Source organism: Monodelphis domestica, chromosome 8 (genome assembly GCF_027887165.1).
Source record: "Monodelphis domestica isolate mMonDom1 chromosome 8, mMonDom1.pri, whole genome shotgun sequence".
In the NCBI taxonomy this organism is placed as follows: Eukaryota; Metazoa; Chordata; class Mammalia; order Didelphimorphia; family Didelphidae; genus Monodelphis; species Monodelphis domestica.
In genome coordinates, this window is record NC_077234.1 from 173,033,387 (window position 1) to 173,055,229 (window position 21,843).

General features: G+C 35.6%; 2 long non-coding RNA genes across 2 annotated transcripts in view; one reads left to right on the forward strand and one right to left on the reverse strand.

Annotated features, from left to right (window-relative positions):
- Positions 1–1,700: 1,700 nt before the first annotated feature.
- Positions 1,701–11,910, reverse strand: LOC103099545 (uncharacterized). The gene is made up of 3 exons (XR_471384.3): positions 11,835–11,910; positions 2,776–2,889; positions 1,701–2,151 (listed from the first exon to the last, which is right to left on the reverse strand). It is a non-coding gene; the product is annotated as an uncharacterized LOC103099545 (long non-coding RNA).
- A 1,188-nt stretch (positions 11,911–13,098) lies between these two features.
- Positions 13,099–21,843, forward strand: part of LOC103099295 (uncharacterized) — a 97,038-nt gene continuing 88,293 nt past the window's right edge. The window contains exon 1 of the long non-coding RNA XR_471383.3: positions 13,099–13,541. This is a non-coding gene — a long non-coding RNA (uncharacterized LOC103099295). The remainder of the gene's footprint in view (positions 13,542–21,843) is intronic.

Below are 21,843 nucleotides of genomic sequence, written 5' to 3' on the forward strand. Positions count from 1 at the left end.
TTACCCAAATTTATAAAGAGCTAAATCAATTGTACAAAAAAGCAAGCTATTCTCCAGTTGATAAATGGGCAAGGGACATGAACAGGTAGTTTTCAGCCAAATAAATCAAAACTATTAATAAGCACATGAAAAAGTGTTCTAAATCTCTCATAATCAGAGAGATGCAATCAACTCACACCTAGCAGATTGGCTAACATGACAGCAAAGGAAAGTAATGAATGCTGGAGGGTATGTGGCAAAGTTGAGATATTAATTCATGGCTGGTGGAGTTGTGAATTGATCCAACCTTTCTGGAGGGCATTTTGGAACTATGCCCAAAGGGCGATAAAAGAGTGTCTGCCCTTTGACCCAGCCATATCACTGCTGGGTTTGTACCCCAAAGAGATAATAAGGAAAAAGACATGTACAAGAATATTCATAGCTGAGCTCTTTGTGGTGGCAAAAAACTGGAAAATGAGGTGTTGCCCTTCAATTGGGGAATGACTGAACAAATTATAGTATATGTTGGTGATGGAATACTATTGTGCTCAAAGGAATAATAAAGTGGAGGAATTCCATGGAAACTGGAACAACCTCCAGGAAGTGATGCAGACTGAAAAGAGCAGAACCAGGAGAACATTATACACAGAAACTGATACACTGTGTTACAATCGAACATAATGGACTTTTCCACTAGTGTCAATGCAATGTCCCTGAATAACCTGCAAGGATCAAGGAGAAAAAAATACTACCCTCAAGCAGAGGACAAATGGGGGGCATAAAACACCGAGGAAAGGAAAGGCAACAGCTTGACTACAGGGGTGGAGGGCATATGATGGAGGAAAGACTAAATGAACAACCTAATGCAAAACCAATAATATGGAAATGAGTTTGGATTGAGGACACATGTGATACCCAGTGGAATCACGCATCGCCAATGGGAGGGGTAATACGAGGGTGGGTGAGGAAAAGAAATGATCTTAGTTTCCAATGAAATTTTGAAAATGACCAAATAAAATAATATTTTAAAGAATAACCAAATAAATTAATTAATGAGGGAAAAAAAGAATATGAAGCTTTCCATATAAGAGATTTGAAGTTTCATGGCCAATATTCTTTCTGTTACATTATGCATATGGAAATACTTGTTTTTTGGTTGAGTATTTTATGTTAAATAAGTTTTAGGAAAATTCTACAAGGACAATAGCCATATAGTTACTTGTCCCTGAACTGTTTCTCCGGAAACTCCATTTAAAAAAGGTTATGAGCATAATGATGATATATTTATATTGTAATTTTAAGTTTGTGAAAAAATTTACATAAGTCATTTGACCTCCATAACTGTGAATTATCAACCTAATTCATCATAAGCACCTAGTATTTATTTGATTATAATGGACTTTTTAATATATTTTATAATGAGTACTATTGAATTGTTTCAAAACCCAGTTCAGGTACAACTTCATAATCAAGTCTAATCCTTATGATTGTTATTACTGTCTTTCCATTGTAATAGTTTTATATTTTTTTTCTATTTATCTGTCTATTTCTTCTATACCCCAATAAAACATGGCATATTTGAGAGAAGGTACTAGTCCATTTTTCTTGTTTTCTCAGCAACTAGTATATAATGCTTTGTACTTCATAAATGTGTCTTAGATTTAATTCTAAAAATGTATTTTGATATACTTGGAAACGATATTAAGTGATATTGAAATACTGACTCTCTCTTTAAGAATTGGAGCTATTTGGTATTCTTTAGTTCTGTGTCCTGGTGGTCATTGACACATGTAAGAAAGAAACAAGAGTAGTTGAGGCACTGACTCAACTTCTAAAGAATCCAAGTTAAAATAAGCATTCCTAGCGTTTAGTATCCTTCCTAAATCTGTAGTGTTTCCTCAGGTTTTCTGAGCAATGGCTAGCTGATCAGTGGTATTCTATGAGTTGATTTCAAACATCTGGTAGTTCTAAAAGCCAGCTGACACTGCTCCACTCTTCTCTCTAGCCTTTATTTCCAGCAGTGAGGAAAGCACAGCTGGCAATAGGGTCCTCTTGCCAATGCTGTTCAAAGGGGCTTTATAGATACCTCTTCTATTAATAAACCCCACTTCAAACCTCAATTCACCTCCGGCAATCTGAAAGATTTAGGTAAATGAAAATTGTCTTCTTTTGCTGAAAGGAAAAAAAATAGACTTTGAATATTTCATCTAAGATAAGGACAGCCTATTGTAGGTAGGGCCATGTCTGCAAATGAATATGAACAGTTATACAGACGTATATGTAGTTTATATAATCCAAGAAATCCAAAGGGAACATGAAAAAGTCTCTTAGAAGCTGACTGCAAATCCATCCATACTTTGGCAAACAGGAATTAAAATCTATTTCCTAATATAGATATTTCCCAGGGCAAGGAAAACCATGTCCATTAACATCATTCAAAATTAAATATTTCAAAAGATTTTAATGGAAATGATGTTAACCTTTCCTCTCCTACACACTATTTATAATATTAGAAAGGAAATAGAAAAGAGTTTCATATTAGTCTTCATGTTTTTGCTAAAGTATAAGAAAGAGGAAAAAGAGAAAGAAGATTCACATAATAAATCATCTTTCACCTAGAGGAATATCTAGAATGTAGCAGGTGTTTAATGAATGTTTGCTAATTTGTTTTATTGATATTATTAGATTATACATAGCCTATAGCAGTGATGGCAAACCTTTTAGAGATTGGGTGCCCAAATTGTACCCATGTGAGATGCCCTCTTACCCTATATGGAGGAGGAAGGAAACACTCACATTGTACTGTTGGGCAGGATGCTGAGTAATAGGAGAAATGTCCTCAGGAATCCATGGAGAGGAGAAAGGGAGCAGCCCCTTCCAGAATGAGTACCATAAGTTTGCCATACAAATCTATAGAGAATCAAAAGTGGAAGGCAAGTTTAAGTGAAGGGGGATTTGACAAGCAACATGTTTAGGAAAGGTTTTACTTGGGACAGCAAGAGGAAAAGATGGAAGAAAGGAAGTAAGGAAACAAGGAAACAAGCAAGCAAGGAATGAAGGAAACACTAAGTTCCTACTATGTAGCAGGCTTTACAAGTATTATCTCATTTTATCCTAATGAAATCACTGGAAGGTAGGTGATATTATTATCCCATTTCAAAGTTATGGAAGCAAGTTTCAGGATAAACAGATGTTAAATGACTTGCCCACAGTCATATAGCTAGTAAGTTTCCAAGACCAGATTTGAGTTCAAATATTCCTCACTCCAGGCCCAAAGTTCTATTCACTTAAAGGCAAAGAGTTATAAAAGGTGTAAATGTCCTGAGGTCAGAAGAGTGTTCTGAGGAAAAGTGTTGGGAGAGATTATATCAAGTTCAATTTTTTAAAATTAAAATTAAAATTAAAATTTATAATTTAATGTTTTTAGTTATTCTTTATTAAAAATCAATACTAATATTGCTTTCATGGTAGAACAGTAATAAGGGCCAAGCATCTGGCATTAAGAGACTTGCTCAGGGACAAATATCCATGAAATGTCTTAGGCTGGACTTGAATGCAAGTCATCCTAACTTGAAATCCAGAAGTCCAGTCCTCTATCTACTCCACCACCATGCTGCCTCTACATATTTTTTATGTAGTGGAGAAGTTTGTACTACCTCAGAGTAGGTTGTTTTCCTTTGTTTTGTTTTTTCTCAGATTAGAAGGAAACTGGCAATGTGAGAGGGTGACACCATCTTCTAGATAATAAGTGACTGACAGAAGTTTTTCTTATTCAAATACATCCCACATAGAGCTATAGTCTTTGCTAGATTTAGAATATTACTCCCCTAATTCTTTCTTTACAAAGTCTGATGACCTAGAGAAATGAATACATGATTTTATTCTTCTGTCAGTAAAAATAAAAATGTATCAAATATTATGGCTCTTTTAAGAACCTTAGAATTGGTGTAGAAGTTGTTTTGTTTGTTTGGTTGGTTTTAGGAATGAAATACTTTTGTAACTCTGGTGAAAAAGCCATGCATAGTGATGGTCCCATATGATGTTTGCAATCTAGTTTCATGCCGAATTTCTGGTGCGTGTGTGTGTGTGTGTGTGTGTGTGTGTGTGTGTGTGTGTGTGTGTGTGTTTTCACATAATGTGAGTGTATAATGACTCTACCAGCATAACTTCAAAATCCACTAGAGATTAATTTTGGAGTGGAATTATTCTAGCTTTCCCACACAAATTCTAATTCTAAAATAAAGACAAAAAATAACTTTGTTTTGGAAACTCAACATTATTTTCTGCATTGCTGATTCCACATACTGCATTTGAGGGAAACATTACCTAGTTTATGTCGGTTTTGTTGTTCAGGATATGCTTTAAATTATCATCGACTGAAAACAACATATCACAATAATGTCTGAACTATAAATCAAAGATATTTCCTGCTCCAAACAGATGTTCTTATTCTTAGATCCATGATGTCAGAATTCCTTTTATCCCCTTCTCAAATCAGCAAATTCAATTTTAAATTATCTTGTTACTAGAATGAACTCCTTATATGTGAGCCATCACTTATAAACTGAGTAGAAAGAGCTGCTAAAGTGGGAAAGCCAAATCAAATTATAAACATCACTCTTCTTCAAAATTGACTTCAAAACCAGGTCAAGACTAACTAATGAAGAAGAACCCAAGGACTGGCTTTGTTAGGCTCTAAATAATGATCTCACTCTACATCATTAAGCTAAGCTGACAGTTTTAACTTTGCTTATATGATCATTATATATGATTTAAGCATTTCCTGTGTTGTCAGAACCACCAAACATTTTGTGCACCCTTAAAATCAAGTAATCTGGATGGATTTGTTTTTCTTCTGACTCAGATTGTCACTGTTAAGATAAAGGTATATTAGCAAAGCAGGAAGATACATGAATATTTGTTGTCTGCAGGTTAAATTAGTCTAGGATTGTGTTTTTCCCCCCAATCCACTTGGTGATGCTTGAGCTTTCTTTTCAGAAGCCACTTGAGAAAGCAGCAGCCAGCAGCTCTGCAAATAGGCAAAGACTTCCTGCAGATCCTCTAATCAACCCTGCTCAGCAACTGATATTAGTAAAGGAACTAGTGGATTAAGGCAATGTATTTGCAAAATGTCAAATGTATTTGTTTTGAGATGGTGAGAGCTGTATGTGAGGAGGCTTAAGGAACAACAGAAGTCCTGCAGGAGAAAAGAAACCTAATTCAGCAAGGGTACTATAGTGGAAACATTCACTACTATGCCATAAAAATCTATGTATCCTGAATGAATTTTGACTGAAAATAAAAAATAAAAACTTTTCAGGGATTTGCAAAACAGAATGTGATCTAATCTTACTATATAAACTCTTTCCCCTATCTGACAATATACACAACTGCATCAAAGAAATATACAACAATACAAAAGGAAAAAATAATCAATAGGCATGACAGCACTTTTAATTTGTCTAGATTATGACATGAAAGTGGTTGATCAGTCCTTTGAATTAATATAGCTGGGCAATCAACCCATCAGCAAGAATTTATTACACATTATTGTGTTCAAGGCTTTGTACTAAGAATGAAAAGGAAAGCAAAAATAACCCCTGAATTAAGAAACTTATAATTAGGGAGAATAGACATAGAATGGATGGGAGGTAATTTCATAAAGCAAAGATGTAGCAGCTGGGAGATTAGGAAAGATTTCAATTGGATAGTGGTGCTTGAGTTCAGCATCAGATGAAATTAAGAATATTTTTATGCTTTTATTTGTTTCATTTTAATAATAAATTTTCACATAAAATTTCCAAAGTTATATGATTCATGTTGTCTTCCTACCCCTTCCTGGAGCTGATAAACAATTCAATTTGGGTTATATGTGTATTATCATAGAAAACATATGAAATCAAGAATTTTAAGATGCAGGATTGAGAAGGAAGTAGAATCTAGGCCAACGACACTGCTTGTATAAAAATACCAAGAAAGGAGTTAAGAGTATCTTTTATGAGAAACACTGCAGAGAGATAAGTTGATTGGGCAGTAGAATGCTTGGAAGGGAGTAATGTCTTATAAGGAAGGGTGGAAAGCTAGTTTGGGCCAATGTAAAATGCACAAAATTTCAAACATAGCAGTTTATAGTAGTTTATAGATGTAATATGAAAACACTGGGATTTATTGAAAAAGAAGACATTTGGCAGATATTTTCATTTCAGGAATATTAGTTTGACAGCTTTCATGGGGGTGGGAGGAAGATTTTTTAAGACAGGCTAGTCAAATAGGATCGTGTTGTAGGCCCAGTAAAGAACTGGCCAGGGTCAAAACTAGATTGTTAGCTGTGTGATGAGAGAAAAGGGAATGGAAGTTTTGGAGGTAGACAAGACAAGATTTGTTAACTGATTGGTTAACTGTGATGAAGGAAAATCAGTGAGAATGTCACATTTGAGAATTTTAAAAATGGTAACTAAAAGAAGTGAAGCATGGAGTACAAGCAGAGAGTTGGTTCAATCACTGGAAGCTCTACGACTTATAAGAATAATTATTCATAGAAGAAACCTTACTATTCAGCTAGGCCAACAAATTTAAAGATTACAAAGTACATATCTCATATGATTATTAGGAAAACTCCATGAGTAAAGTATGATTACCTCAATTTTATGAATGAAAATGCTAATGTTGACAAAAGTTAGATGATTTGATAAGAAAACCAACTATAAGCATTGCCAAGATAGCAGGAAAAGTACAAAGAACCACTTTATCTCTGCCAATTTACCCTCTCCAAAACTATGATATAATCCCTAAAAATAAATTCTGGAGGAGCATAACCCACAAAAACATGGAGTGAAAAATTTTCAGCACAAAACAACTTAGAAGCCCAATATGAAAAATATATTGTATCAGGGTAAAAGCAGAGCCAAAAACATTATGGCAAGGGAGGACCCACCAGAGCAATAGACCTTGGAGTGAATGAATGAGCAGCAAAGGCTTCTAGAGTTCACAGCCACAGATGGTAAGGGAGTTGGGGATCAGAAAATTGCTCCGAAGGAGATTACAAGGGTCCTATCCTGGCTCTGGGAGCAAGACTCTTATCACATTGGCCATACACAAATCCTGATCATAGTCCTGGGCTGTTGTCTCAGGGTGAGAAGGAGCATGACCACACACCAGCATTTGTGGCCACAGAGGAGCAGGGGACCCTGGACACAGTTCTAAGGCAGAAAAGAGTGCTTGGGGTTACTCACAGATCAGAGCACAGGGGAGAACATATTAGACACCTTTCTATTTGCATCATACCCACTTGAAAGAACTAAAAACAGATAGATCCCCAGAGCTAGCTCCGAAGGCAACTGCATAATAACCTGAAATTTGTAACAGTGCTCCCTTTACCACAGCTACAGAATCTAAGTTTATTTTTATAAATGAAAAGAGAAGTAAAAGACTGAAAAAAGAGCAAACACCAGAAAAAGAAAAAGAAACTCAATATAGAAAATTATGTTGGTCACAGGGAAGATCAAAACATAAACTCAGAAAAAAACATCATCAACACATCCAAATGCTTCAATCACCTCCTGAAAGAGACCCCCAAAAGAAAACTCCAAGGAATATTATAACCAAATTCCAGAATGCCTAAGTTAAGGAGAAAGTACTATGAGAAGGTCAAAAGAAAAAAAATCAAATAAAGCAGACTTATGATAGCACAATATTTAGCAGGTTCTACCTTAAAGGATAAGAAAACTGGGAATATGACATTCCAGGGGACAAAGAAGATAGAACTTCAACAGAGGATTACTTAACTAGCAAAACTGAGTAGAACCTTTCGGGGAGAAAATGCATTTTCAATGAAATAGAGGAGTTTCAAGTATTCCTGATGAAAAGACCAGAGCTGAATAGAATTTTTTTTCCCCTCAAATACAAGACTCAAGAGAAACAAAGAGATAAACAAGAAAGAGAATCAAAAGACATTCAATAAGTTTAAACTATATGGGAAGATGATTTCTATAATGCCTAAGATCTTTATTGGGCAGTTAGAAGACATATACACAGGGGGCAACTGGGTGGCTCAGTAGATTGAGAGTCAGGTCTAGAGAGGGGAGGTGGTAGGTTCAAATCTGGTCTCAGACATTTTGGAGCTGTGTGACCCTGGGCAAGTCACTTAACTCCCACTGCCTATTTCTTACCACTATTCTGTCTTGAAAAAAGCATGCATTGAGAGAAGGGGGAAGGGAAGAATAGAATGAGGTAAATTATCACACATAATAGAAGCATGAAGGAGAATTTAAGGTGGAAGAGAAGATGGAGGAGGTGGAATTGGTTCAGTGAGGGAAGAACAAACACAAGCAATTGAGTATAGAAATCTATCTTACCCAATAGGAAGGTGGGAGTGTAAGGGGATGAGAGAAAGGGGGTTGCTAAGAGAAAAGAGGACAAATTGGGGGAGATGGTGGTCAGAATATAAACAGGGACAAATAAGATGGATATTTATGTACAGTAATCCTGATGGTGAAAAGTTTTTTAAAAATCTCTCTAAAAAGGCCTCTTGTCTCAAATATATAGAGAAATGATTTGAATGTATAAGAATACGCCGTCATTCCCCAATTGATAAATGGTCAAAGGGAGAGAAGGGGTAGGTCTCAAAGAAATTAAAGCTCTTTATAATCATGCAAAAATGCTCTAAATCCCCATTAAACAAAGAAATGCAAATTAAAATAACTCAGAGGTACCATCCACACATATCAGATTGGCTATTATGAAAGAAAAAGAAAATGACAAAACTTGGAGGGGTTGTGTGAAAAATGAGATACTAATGCACTGTCAAGACATTAGAACTAAGCCCAAAGGACTAGTAAATAGGATATTCCCTTTGACCCAGCAATACAATTACTAAAGAGGTAGATAAAAAGGAAAAAATAACTTATATGTTCAAAAATATTTGAAGCAACCGTTGTTGTGGAGGCAAAGAAGTAAAAAGTGAGGCAATATCCATCAATTGGGGAATGGTTGAGAAAGTTTTAGTATATGATTGTAATGGAATGCTATTTTATGTAAGCAATAATAAGCAGGAGGAGTTAAAAAAAAAACCTAGAAAGATTTGCAGAAACTGAAGCAATAATAAGCAGAACCAGGAGAACATTTTACACAGTGACAGAAATATTACAAAATTAATAACTTGGATAACTTGGCTATCCTGAGTAATATAATGATCCAAAACAATCCCACAGGACCCATGAAGAAAATGCTATCTACTTCCAGAGAAAGTACTAATGGAGACTGAATCCAGACCAAAGGAAACTTTTTTCCACCAATTTTCTTAATTTTTTGTTTGAATTTCCTTTAACAAAAATATTAACATGATTGCACATATAAAATCCATATTAGATTATTTGCTCTCTCAAGGGTGGAGAGGTGGGAGAAGGAGGAAGAAAATTCAAGTCTCAAAATTCTTTACCACTTAGCTGATTCTATTTTACAGATAAGAAATTTAAAGTTAGGAAAAGTTAAATGATTTGCTTATGATGTTTTGTGATGATTAAATGACTATAATTATTTCTTGGGTATGGTGGAGGGGTCATATAAATGTGTTGAGGATGTATTAAATTTTTTAAAGACTTCTAAGTAGATTGACCTAGTTCTGCAGTTAATATCAACGAGAAAGGAACACAGAAACTCATTATAAATGAAACAAAGCTATTTTTTGACCTATCTACACAGTAACCTAACACTACAGAACAGAAATATGTTCTTTAGGGATCATTATGAGTCACATAGAAATAAAAGTAGTCAGAATCATAATTAAAGTGATCCTTCCATTTTTAAGCATGAAGGTACAAGTGTGAGTGTAGTTCAGAAAATTTCCATTATGGAAATCTGAGTTCATATAAAGAACTCTGAAAGAAATATTCATTTCCAAACAACAACCAAAAACCAAAACTGAAACCAAAACCTATTATAACTTTAAAGTAAACTTAATATAAAGTCCTTTTCCAGCTCTAGTTTCTCCATCCCTGACCTCCATATTTCTTTGAAATGTTTGTTGGCTCCCTCTCTCCCTTTCTTCCTCATGTCTAGGGATCAAATTTGCATCATGTAAAATTTGCTTTACATAGAGATCTACAGGATTGTGTACTAATCATAGGGAGATTTGTCTGTATTTAATACATATTTAAAGAAATAAAGAAATTAAGAAGATAAAAAAATTCCAAAGCTAATTGTTCTTCCAAAATTTACATAATCGACTGGAACATTTGAATTAAGAGGACATTGATTCAAACCCTATCTCTGACTCATGCTACCCAATTAACTTTTGGAAAGTCCTTTTTTTCCCCTCTCTGGGCCTCAGTTTTTTATAGACTGAAATCCAGTAAAAGAAAAAAAAAGTTATAAGAAAAAGAAAAAAAAAGAAAACCTAATTTGAAGTAATATATCAATGTAGTTCCTTCTGTAGGATCTTTCCTTCATGGTGCACCATCCCCCATAATAAACTTCCTGGCTTGGACCTTATTGGTTGTCATTTTTCTAGCTTTTTAACTTTGTTCATGTATCACATGGGTGTAGGGCATTCTTATATTTGAAATATTGAGTTGGACTGCATGGCACCAAGTTTCTCTTTCTAAGAGAAAGATGAAGATTTGTATTCAAGTGCACAGAGACTCTTAGATGATATATTCTCCCAAATTAATTCTGGGGTTCCAGATCCATTTTTCCTTTGTTAAATAATATTAATGAATAACACAAGCTGTGACTTTTCTTCTCTCTTTTTTTCTTGTTAAATTTGAGATTGTTTTTGAGGGAATGGATAATAATAGCTTTCATTTTCTCTGAGATAGCCTCTTCCCCTTACTGAGAAGTGCTACCCTTCATTTTGAAGTGTAAGATCATTTTCCTCCCAGGACATATGTATTCAAATATATACTTTCATTATTCAAAGTTTTATAACCAAATACACACACATACACATTCTCAGTGGATAAAGTAATCATTGATTCAAGAGAACCTGAATTTAACCTGATCTCAGATACTTTCTAGGATGTGATCTTGTACAAAGTCACTTAACCTCTGTTTGTCTTAGTTTCTTCATCTGTAAAATGTGGATTATAGTAATCTTCCATGGCTGTCTTAAGGATTACATATAATAATAATTGACAACTGCTTAGCATAGTGCCTGCCATTAATTTTATTATGTTATTTCTTAATACATATATGGGCTTTTATTTATCATCAACCTTCATTTCTGATCTGGTCTGTTTTTAAATGTGACCATTTTGAGGAGGGGGGACATTATGTTTTCATAAATTTAGCCTCTACCAAAAAATTTACCCTCTCATTATAGAAACAAGCCAAAAGAGGTTCTTTTTCAAAGCTAAACACCCAAAGACTGCTGAGCTTAGATTTTTAAAGTTTTAAAACTGATAGGAAATCCATAGGCTAAATGAGACCAATGCACAGCTTTCTGTCTGCTTATAACTTCAAGGCCATAAATATCGAAGTTAACACCTATGTATTCGTGTAATTTTAATTTTTGTTTTGTTCTAAACACTGTCCTTGTCTTGCCAAATCTGGGAATACAGTGGCTACTCATGAGTCCCTACACTTGATTAGCATAGAATCTTTGACCTTATCTGTTCTGGCTTGGACCAGTCCTCCCTTCCATAGATTACCAGTGTATCCTTCCCCCCACCCATCCCACCCACCCTACTGGGAACTCCCTGTATTGATGCAAGAACTCTAAACTCACAATCTACCCATCTGAGCCTTCTGGGATTATCTGGGTGTCTCTCCCATAGAGAATCCTTTATGCATTTTAGAAAAGTGAGAATATAGAGGACACCCTGTGCTACCAAGAGACAAAAGTGTAAGAAATGGTTGACCTTGATGGACTGCAAGTATAATCCACCCCACGCTTGAAGGCATGCAGAGGGCACCTAGTCATTTTAAGAGACACTGGAGAGTTTGAGGGACTTGGGCAAAGTCCCAGAGCCCTTCACAATGCCTCAGGATGATGTATCAGATGAGGTATGGCACACTGCTTTGCACAGCCTTGTGACATCACTTTGTTAGGAGAAAGACAAGCTACAATTAAAGAGATATTGATTAGCTGCAGCGACTACCTCACATCCTGGATTTGCCTCTCTTTGGTATGAAGTCATGAGGAGCCTCTGTAGACACATACGTATCGAAAAATGCCGTCTGCATTGCAAGCTTTGAACGAAAGAGACCGAGGATCCTACCTGCCCTTTCTTTTCTATCCCTTATAGCTACCCGTTTTCCCTGACTATGTCCTGCAAACACCCGCATGTGTATTACAGGTTCCTAACTCTGAGCATCTGAGGTACGACCCTCTGATGACATGCATTCTGCACGCCACGTCCCCACTGTCTTTTGGACTTTACTGATCTAATGATGCCACTCGGAGCCCTCAAGGAGCTAGCTCCCTAACCAGGCTCGCTCCAATTTGTTTTTGTTTGTGTTTGTTTGTTTGTTTTTTCCCTCCGAACCAACCTACCCTTCCTTGCCTGTGTTTACTTCCGTCTAATCTTTCTTGTTCTTGTCCTTGTGTCTCCTTCTTGCGTCTGAAGCCCAGGTAGAGGCACCATTGTCCTCAAAGCACCTGCATTGCATCAGCAAAGGGAATGGAAGGAATTAAACATGTTCAAAAGTCAAGTGGGGTAAGAGAAGAAATTGTCCTAGGAAGAGTCAGGGAGGTAGCGGCATAGCGAAAAGGCAAAACCAGCAGCACTATTCGGATTGGCTGCTGTTTCTTATTAGCACTCAGTCCCCGAATTCCAGCTTTTCTTTCCACAAGTTCACAGGGGGGGCCTTCTTCCTCCCCATAAGAGATGTGATCCAGATCCCTCTTGCTTCCTTCTTGGTTGAGCCAAAACCACAAAATCTCTTACTCACCTTTAGGACTAAATCACTTTTGTGATTATTACATTCATATGTACATGAAAATAATGATCTTTTGATGGTTCACCTTGTCTCCCTTATTAGACTGTAAATCCCTCAGGATGAGTCCTCGTGCGTTTGTTTCCCATGTGTCCCAACATGCATTGAGTTTTCATCTCATTCGGCTTTAAACACTCACATTCTCCGTTTAGAATGTTTGCTTCCAGCTTTGTAGCAAAGCTTAAAGTGACTATGAGAGCTGCCAAGGCTTCCTCGGGGCATAAAGTTTGGACTCTAATTCACTTTTCACTCTGGATAGTTAAGATTGATTTGCCCCAGGGGCTTTGGGGAGGATGGCTCTTGTGTCAACATGGCAGGATAGTACCCAGGCTGCAGGGTCACCTCTGAAGCCCCTCGGTTATAAATAGCTTCAAAACTGCCTTAACAGCTGGCAGTCGGCCAATGGAGAGGAAAACAGATTGAGGTGAGCTGCAGGAAGTAGATCACGGTAGGAAGGAGGAGACCTAAGAGGAAAGAGTCATATGGAAAAATAAACAAGGGCATTTTAGGGTACCAGAAGAGAAAAGCAGTATTTCCATGTTGCTATTTTAGTATTAGGCTTCTCGACCATTCCACTCTCTCTACCCCGTACCTGTCGAGGAAAGGAAGAGCCGGCGGGAGTCAGTGAGGTAAGATACGTACTATGTGGTAGTCATATAGCATGTCCTGGCACTGAACCTCCCCTTCTGTTTTTAGAATAGTCGCTTGGGAATGCAGAAGATCAGTACGGAAACTCCGAGCCAGACATTCATAGAGCCCAGGGGCTGGAGGAAATGCTTAGATCAGTGCACATATGTTGCTAAATTTATGGAACACCTTTAAAAACAGTTAAGCCTTCCTCCACATGGCAACAATGGCAGATTTAATAGAGATACCAGTACAGTATTTAGAAGACACGTTATCATGCCTCTGGAAATGCCTACTGTTGTGATCATTTTTCTCTGCTGAAGCTTTTTCTTGAAAAGACAAATCCCAGCCACCTGTACTCTGAAATCTAAATCATTCTAGGCGAAAGCAAGGCATTGTCCCTTTTTAACAAAAAACATTTTAACTCAGATTTTCTTCAAAAACACCCTGCAATGCAAGTTAACACTAGAAAGACCAGACCTATCTAGTAGTGAGAGGTATCCGGATATTCTGGTCCTTCTTAAAATAGTTTAGTATGAAATCATGTGCAATTACAACTTCTCAGAGGCATCCAAGGTATGCTTAACCCACTACCTGGTTTGGAAGGCAGTATGTTGAAGTGGCAGGAGCTCTGAATTTAGAGAGGGCCTAATTCCAATTCTTGCTCTGTTAACCACCCAAGACACAAGTTCTGGGAGTGTGCATTTCCCCACTTATAAATCCTGGAGTTTGGACTAACCAATTTGCAAGCACTCTTCATACTATATTGAACTGTTGTACAAGAGCTAAAACTTACATCACACTGTGTTTTGCAAAGCTATTTACATATCTTCTTTGATTCTTGCAACCCTAGGAGATAGTTGCTATTATTACCCCAAGTAAGAAAAGATAAAATTAAGTAAGGTCAGTAGAGGTTAAGTAATTTAACCTGAGTAACAATTAGGGTCTACAGGGAAGACTTGAACTCAGTTTTCCTGATTTCAGGTACACAGATGTAACTAACTATGTGATTAATAAATTAAGCTGAAAGTTCTTGAAAGGAGGTAATTTTTTTTGATCCTTGATAAAATGAAGGAGAAATGGCAACTATTTGATATTTAGTGTTCCCCTGGGTGACTGGTACAGTACTTTATATTCAAAATATGTTTGTTTGCTGATTTTATCCCCCCCTCCCCCATTCCTTTAATCTATTTGCTTTCAGAAAACTGAGGGAGGTGCATTATTTAGATTTTGAAGTCACTTTCTAATCTATGATCCTAATATAGAAAGGATAGTTATGATTTGTATTCTCTATCCTATAGTTCTCAACCCCAACACACAAAGTAGGACAGGATACTTTTTTTTTGGGGGGGTCTGGCTGATTAATCCATTTTTTTCCATTGAATATAAACACCTGTGCCTAGGAATGTAAGGATTAACTGGTTTCAGTCCCCTTGAGAATGTTCTCAAATTAGATGACAATCTTATATCAGAATCTTTTACAATTTGCAGTACTTAACATCTCAATTATTGGGGTGATTTTCTGTATAATTCTAAACTTCATAAAATAATACTTTGTATATAATCACCCAGAGATTTCTAGCTGAATAATAGACTATTGTAATGTAATTGGAAAATAGAGTTCATGCTATTTTAAGTTAATACAGATTAATTTGAGTTACATAAAATGTGCATATAAATGTGTTGCATTTATATGCTTTTCTTGTTGCTTTTTCATAAGTTTACTAGACCTGTAGATTGGGAAATGTCATAGATGTATTATTTATCTTGATTTCCACAAGGTATTTGGAAAAGTCTCTTAATTTCCTAGAGAAGGGAAACATGAGTTGAATAGAATATTAACCCTATCCCATCTCAACACATTACCTTTCCTTCTTATTTTTTGTAGATGAAAGCAGTACAATTTCAATTAACCAGGTCAAAAAATTCATGTTTGATTCTTTCCTCCCCACTTTCCATATCTAATCATACTTAACTCTCATTATTTTTATTTTTATAATATGACCCAGAATTCAAGTAATCACTGATACCTTCACTTTTATCATTGTTAATGCCTAAATTGTTTTCTGATTCTAGGTTCTCTTTTCTCCCTGGTACTTTCTTCCATACAATTTTCAAATGAATGTTCCTAAAGTATCCATGCATCTGCACATATGTCAAAGTCTTCAAGGGTTTCCTGTGGACTCTGAGATAAAATATAAGCTCCCTGTTTTGGCATTTAAAAGATTTGGTAATTTGATTTAATTTATCATTCCAGATTTATTTCACATTACTCCTTCCTCCTTATTGCATCCCAACTGGACTAAATATTATTTCCCGACTTCAACATTCCATATCTTAACTCTAACTCTCATTAGGTTGCCTGCCATTCCTAGAATGGCTTCTCTCTTCACCTCTTAATATCTCTAAATTTTATTTTTAAAAAGGTCATACTTCATTGAAATGGTTTTTAATTATTTCATGCCCCAAGTGGTTTTTGCTTTCTCCAAAATGGAATAAAATTTTGTCTGCCTTATTATTTATATACTGAATCCCCTAGTAGAATATAAACTCTCTGAGGATAAAAACTTCAAAAAATATTTGTGTGTGTGTGTGTGTGTGTGTGTGTGTGTGCTTAGTGCCCAGTTCAATGATTTAAGCCAAAGTTACAATGTTGTGGAAAGGAAACTAGACTAACAGTTGGTGGGGAAGGGGCAACTGGGAGTGGCATTTGGGTCTTGTGACTAGCACTTCCTTCCTGCCTGGTGGGACTTGCTTTCTGGTATTGGAGAAGGGAGGAGCTTGTTTAGCCCAGTCTGGAGTGGTGTGCTCTTCTTGGTTCAGCCCGAAGACACAGGCTTCTGAAGGTTAGAACTGTCCTTGTTTGCTTTCTGTCTACTGCTAAGAATCTGAATTAGACAAAGCAGGACTGATATAGAGTAGACGGGAGTGGGAGAACCCTTTGTCAGCCTCTGGGCCTGGCCTCAACTCTGAATCTGAGGAAAAAACTCCAATCCCAACTTGTTATTAAACTTTATATTATCTGAACTTGCCGTCAGATAAGTGGACTATCTTTTTTGGTCATAGAGGGAGCTGAACTTCAGTTCAGTCATTCCAGGACAAACAGTCCTTATCAGACACCTGCTGCTTCCTCTCAGCAGAGGGCATCTCTCTCTCCTTTGCCTCACCAAGCAATATTCTCTCTCCCCTCGACTCCTCCATACCCCATACAAACCTCAAGTTATCCCCTGTTTTCCAATTCCCCATTTCCTTTCCCAATAAATATTGCAATGTGCCAGGGACAGTGCTAACTAAGCATTGTAAACTGAGTAGAGAATGATGTAAAGTGGAAAAGACTTGAGTAAAGGAGATAAATTAGGAAGTTAATGCAAAAGACCTAGTATAGATACCAAAATCATTAAACATAGTGAAATATAATTCCTTCTGTTTTAGACATTTTGAGTTTGAAGTGCCTACGGAATGTGCTATAATAAAAGTCTAACATACTGGTGATGATATGAGACTGGAAATCATGATACAGGTTAGGGCTTGATATATCTGACATATAAAAATCATCTGCATAGTCATAGTTAAGCCCAAGTGAACTGATGAGTTTGAAAAATGACAAAATATAAATATAGAGAAAATACAATAGTGCCCAGAATATGGCACAGTAGGAAATCCATTTAGTTCTTGAGATTCCCAAGGATACCAAGAAGGAGAAGCAGGTGGTAGCAGTATAAAAACAACTTTACAGTATCCAGGGAAAAGAAGCTGATCAACAATGCAAGGGCTTCTAAGAGGTCATAGTTCAAGAAAAATGAAGATTAAGAAAAGGCAATTGAGATTTCACAATTTAAATATCCCTAATGGGTCAGCATGAACAATTTCAGTTGATTTTAAAGGTGGATACCATATTTGGATTTAGAATTAAACAAGAAGAGAGAAAGTAGAGGTAAAGACTGAGCAATTTGCTCAAATTTATCTCAAAAAGGTAGTATAATTATTAACTAAGGGTTAGCAAGTATGGTTGGATAAGTGAAAATTCTTTTCTCTAAGGGCATGATAGACTGAAACAGAAAGTGAGGGATTGAGAGAAATTGTTTATGATGGATTGTGGATAGATATTGTGGAAAGATGATCTATTGTTAAGATCAAGGATGCAGATGTATAGCACTGTCTTCTCAAGTGAGATAAGGTGAAGTAGGAGATAGTGGTGGGAGATAAATGAATGATATGAGATAATGAAGAGGGTATTCTCCACTAATGGCCACCAAGAGTTTAAGAGAGAGAAGTGAGGAGAGAGAGTGTAGCCATGACAGGATGATGGCAAGAAAACCAGGAGGGTAGAAAAATTGGAGGTCACAGTGAGGATACAGATCAGGAATAGCATCTATAAATCACAGGAAAAGATGGAATGATAAAATATTATGAAAACACAAATAACAGTACATTATATTTATTGAGGTTTAGGAAACATAAGCTTTGAGTCTTTTTTGGGTTTATGCTCAAGGTATTTAGTACCTAAGAATAGATATATGACAACCTTAGAAGTTTATAAAGATGATTTAAAATATTTGCTCATGGCATCTTCCACTTTATTTCCTTTGTGTGATATGTCTTCTATCACAACATGAACAATATGGAAATATTTATTGTATGAAAGTTCTGATATAAACTATATCAGACTATCCACCAGGTAGCTCAAGGAGGAGTGAGGGAAAGGATGGAAGTAAAAAAATGTGAATCTTAAAATGTCTGAAAACAATTGTCAAAAACTGTTTCTATGTATAAGTAAAAATAAATTAATAAATTAATTAAATATATGCTTAAATTTGGAATAAATAAGAGTCCACTTTAGGACTTTAGATAGTGGTTTAAATATATTGAACAGGTCTATGAAAAAAGAGACTTTTCCAGTCACATGTTAAGAAATACAGATAATATATAAAAATAAACTATATTGCTATTTTAAATTTTGAATATCAGTTTAAAACAAACTTTGGGGAAATGTAATTAATAACTGAAGGGATTAGAAAAAATCATTTAATTCAGAATTATGCTATTTTTAATGTTGTAAGGAAAACAAAACCTAAAGTTTTTGAAGATAGTGTCTGCTTCATCTTTTCTCTTTTTTATCGAAAGAATTAGTTATATATTGTATTTAAAAGTTAATGAATAATAATTGAATTATTTAAAATATAACAATTTGCAAGTTCATGTTCACATAGTTCATATTCTAATGCTCTCTGGGCTCCCAATATTGTTGTTTTATCTTTCTTTGGGGACAAACAAGTTTTTTAAACAAGAGTTTAAAAAAAGGTAGGAAATGAGGGAAAATAAATTCTGAAGTATAATTCTTTTCCTCTGTGAAAAATAAAGAGCAATGAAAGATGCCAAGAATAATTTAGGAAGATGAGGGTAAATTATTTCCTTTTAGAGGGAAAAATGCTACAAAATTGTAATATAAAAGAAATTATTTCAGAGATATGCTTGTGATTGATAATTCAATGAGTAAAGAAATATTTATTTTTTTAAAATATATATTTTAAATATTTTGACTGATAAATATTGCTGTAACTTTGGGGGGACTATTAAACAGTTTTCTTTCCCCAACTTTCCCCCTTGTTAATTTTAAATCAAATACATTTCCATCTGTTGGGATATTTTCTGTGTAGTTAAAACTCATTTCAATTTTTTTGATTTGTACTTTATTTTTATTTTCTTAGTTTTTAGTGTCAATTTTGGTCCTCCATACACTTATATAAATTTACAAATATTAGTTGAACAGCTAGCAACAATGCAGTAAACATGAGGATAGCCTACCTAGACAGGTTGTAGAGCCACCTTCCCTGGAGGTCTTTAAAAATAGAACCCCATCTGTCTAATAGAGTTTCAATATCATTCTGAGTAAATGCAGGTGGATAGGCTATTTCCCTCCTGTTCCTTGGTTCTCTGAACTCTCCTTCAAACACTAACAACCCCTGCATCATACAAAACCCTTTGGCCATAATTTGCATTTAATTTCTCAGTATTGAAAAAGGTGTTACTTTGTTGTTATAAAAGAAAAAAATAAAGGAGATGTTTATGGCCCAAAATATATTTCCCATCAGATTACATCAGCTTTAAAGTAGGTCACCTTCTGGTTTAAATTACAAGATTTGTATACTTTTAACGATTTTTTTAACCTGAGAATTTTGGCTCTGTTATCATTTGATTTCTAGCATCAGTGCCATAGTATTCACAGTCACCATTTAGAAACAAATTATTGGAACTCACAATGATTCCACTGATGACAACTGAGGTACAAGACATTTTTTTAAAGTTTCATTATTCTTAAGAAATTAGTTTTGCTCTTGACTACAATATCTATCACCATCTATCAAGTCTATTTTAATGCTTACATCTGACATTTTATTTTCATTAAGTTTCTTTACAATGAACCAAAGAAACACACTGGGGATTGTGTTGAAATAGGTGTTACATTCACTGGAAGTAACATGTTTATGTGTTGTGTGGCCGTTGCTATGGTACTGGCACTTTTTAATTAAACATCAGAGTTAATAGACTTCACATATTCTTCCAACTGTGTCTGTGCTTTGTTTTTTACCTGACACAAAGGGGAAAACACATATTTTTCAAAGAAATAAAGTACTTCTCGCTTTCCAAGAAATACACAAGGAAAAGTCATAAAACTCAAAGACAGAAAATGGCACCTTACTTGACATCTGCAAAGGACAATTTTGAATTTCAAATGAAGAAAGCTAGTTTTGGTTTTGCAATATGATAAGGGAACTGACACATCTAATAACTCTAACCATGTATATGTTCACTTTTGACCAAAGATTTCTCGTTTCATGAAGATGTTCATCTTGCATTTTAGAAATACTTGAAATGGAACTGGAGACTAAATTTTGGACCTAGACTTTGGGGAAAATCCTGATTTCCATTGTCATCTTATGTTTTTATTAGCAAATCTGTCTATCTTATCCATCTATTCGAGCCACATATTGATCAGCTTTTGATTTAATTGTCAATGTAATCATACAAGGGCATTTTGCTAACCAGTTTAGAGTAAATGCTGATCGCAGGATGAGACAAAACATGTGGATTTCAGTAAGCTAACCTTATGAATACTCACACATGTTCAGGAAAGCCCACTGGATAAAATTTATGTATTGCTAATGATTTTTATTGGCCCCATGGCCCAAAGTGGTGGCACACTGCCCAGGAATCTGAAGGAATCCTGTTTTCAGTTAGTAGACAGAATGCAAAGAGTAATAAAAATCAGAAACGGCTTGATGAAAGCTCAAATACATTTATCCAGGTAGAACTGAGACAGGCAAACTTAAGGTCATGATGGCGTTTACCTTGCTCAAAGATGGAGAGCATTTTGTTTCATCAAGTTAGCCCACATTGGGATTTTTGGCCACAAATCCTGAAAAGCTTTATAATATCTAATTTTGCACATGGTGACAAAAAATGGCTAATGGGATCTACAGCACTCTTTCTTCTTTTTTTTTTAAAGTATTTCCGAAACTTCTGTCAGAAATATAGACAGACAGTTTATATCCATATTTAAACCAAAAACTTAAGATCCTGCCTCTTAGAGCTGAAAGGAACTTCAGAGGCCTTTTATCCAAGCCCCTTCCTTTCACTGTAATAAATATTTTTAAGTACTGACTTTTTCAAGGAAATTTTACCCTCCCCCCCATAATTATGTTACTGCTAGCACCAAGGGACATCATAGTACAGTGAAGGGACTGGAATTAAGGAAAAGCTGGGCTCATTTCTCATATATAACTCAGTAAACTGTGAGGCCTGGGGAGGTTCTTTAACTTTTATGTTCCTAAAAAAAGCCCCCCAGGATTTATATGCTAATAAATTTATGGCTAGGATAGACATATCAGGATGAACATTGGTGGCATTAGTTCCAACACTGAGTAGGTGCTGGAGATCCAAAGACATACATACATCATATCCCATAATCATATATGAGGAATATTCTGCCTAGAGAAGATAAGTCATTCTCTCAGCATCATGTGGGTATTAAGTAGGAGACCTGGAATTTGAACCCAGTTCCTCTGATTCCATATTTCATATGTTTTTAGGATTTTAGAAGCTCAAATAAGACATGGAATGATCCAATTTATTAAGGATGGGAGGGAAAATATAGAGATATTTAGTCTGTATGTATTAGGCATATTGAAGAAAATGTGTTTAATTCATTATCATGTTGAATAATTATTCTTGGACCATAGTAGACAGAGCTTTGAATTTATACTTTAAAAATGTAGGTTCAGATCATTATTCTCTCTCTCACTT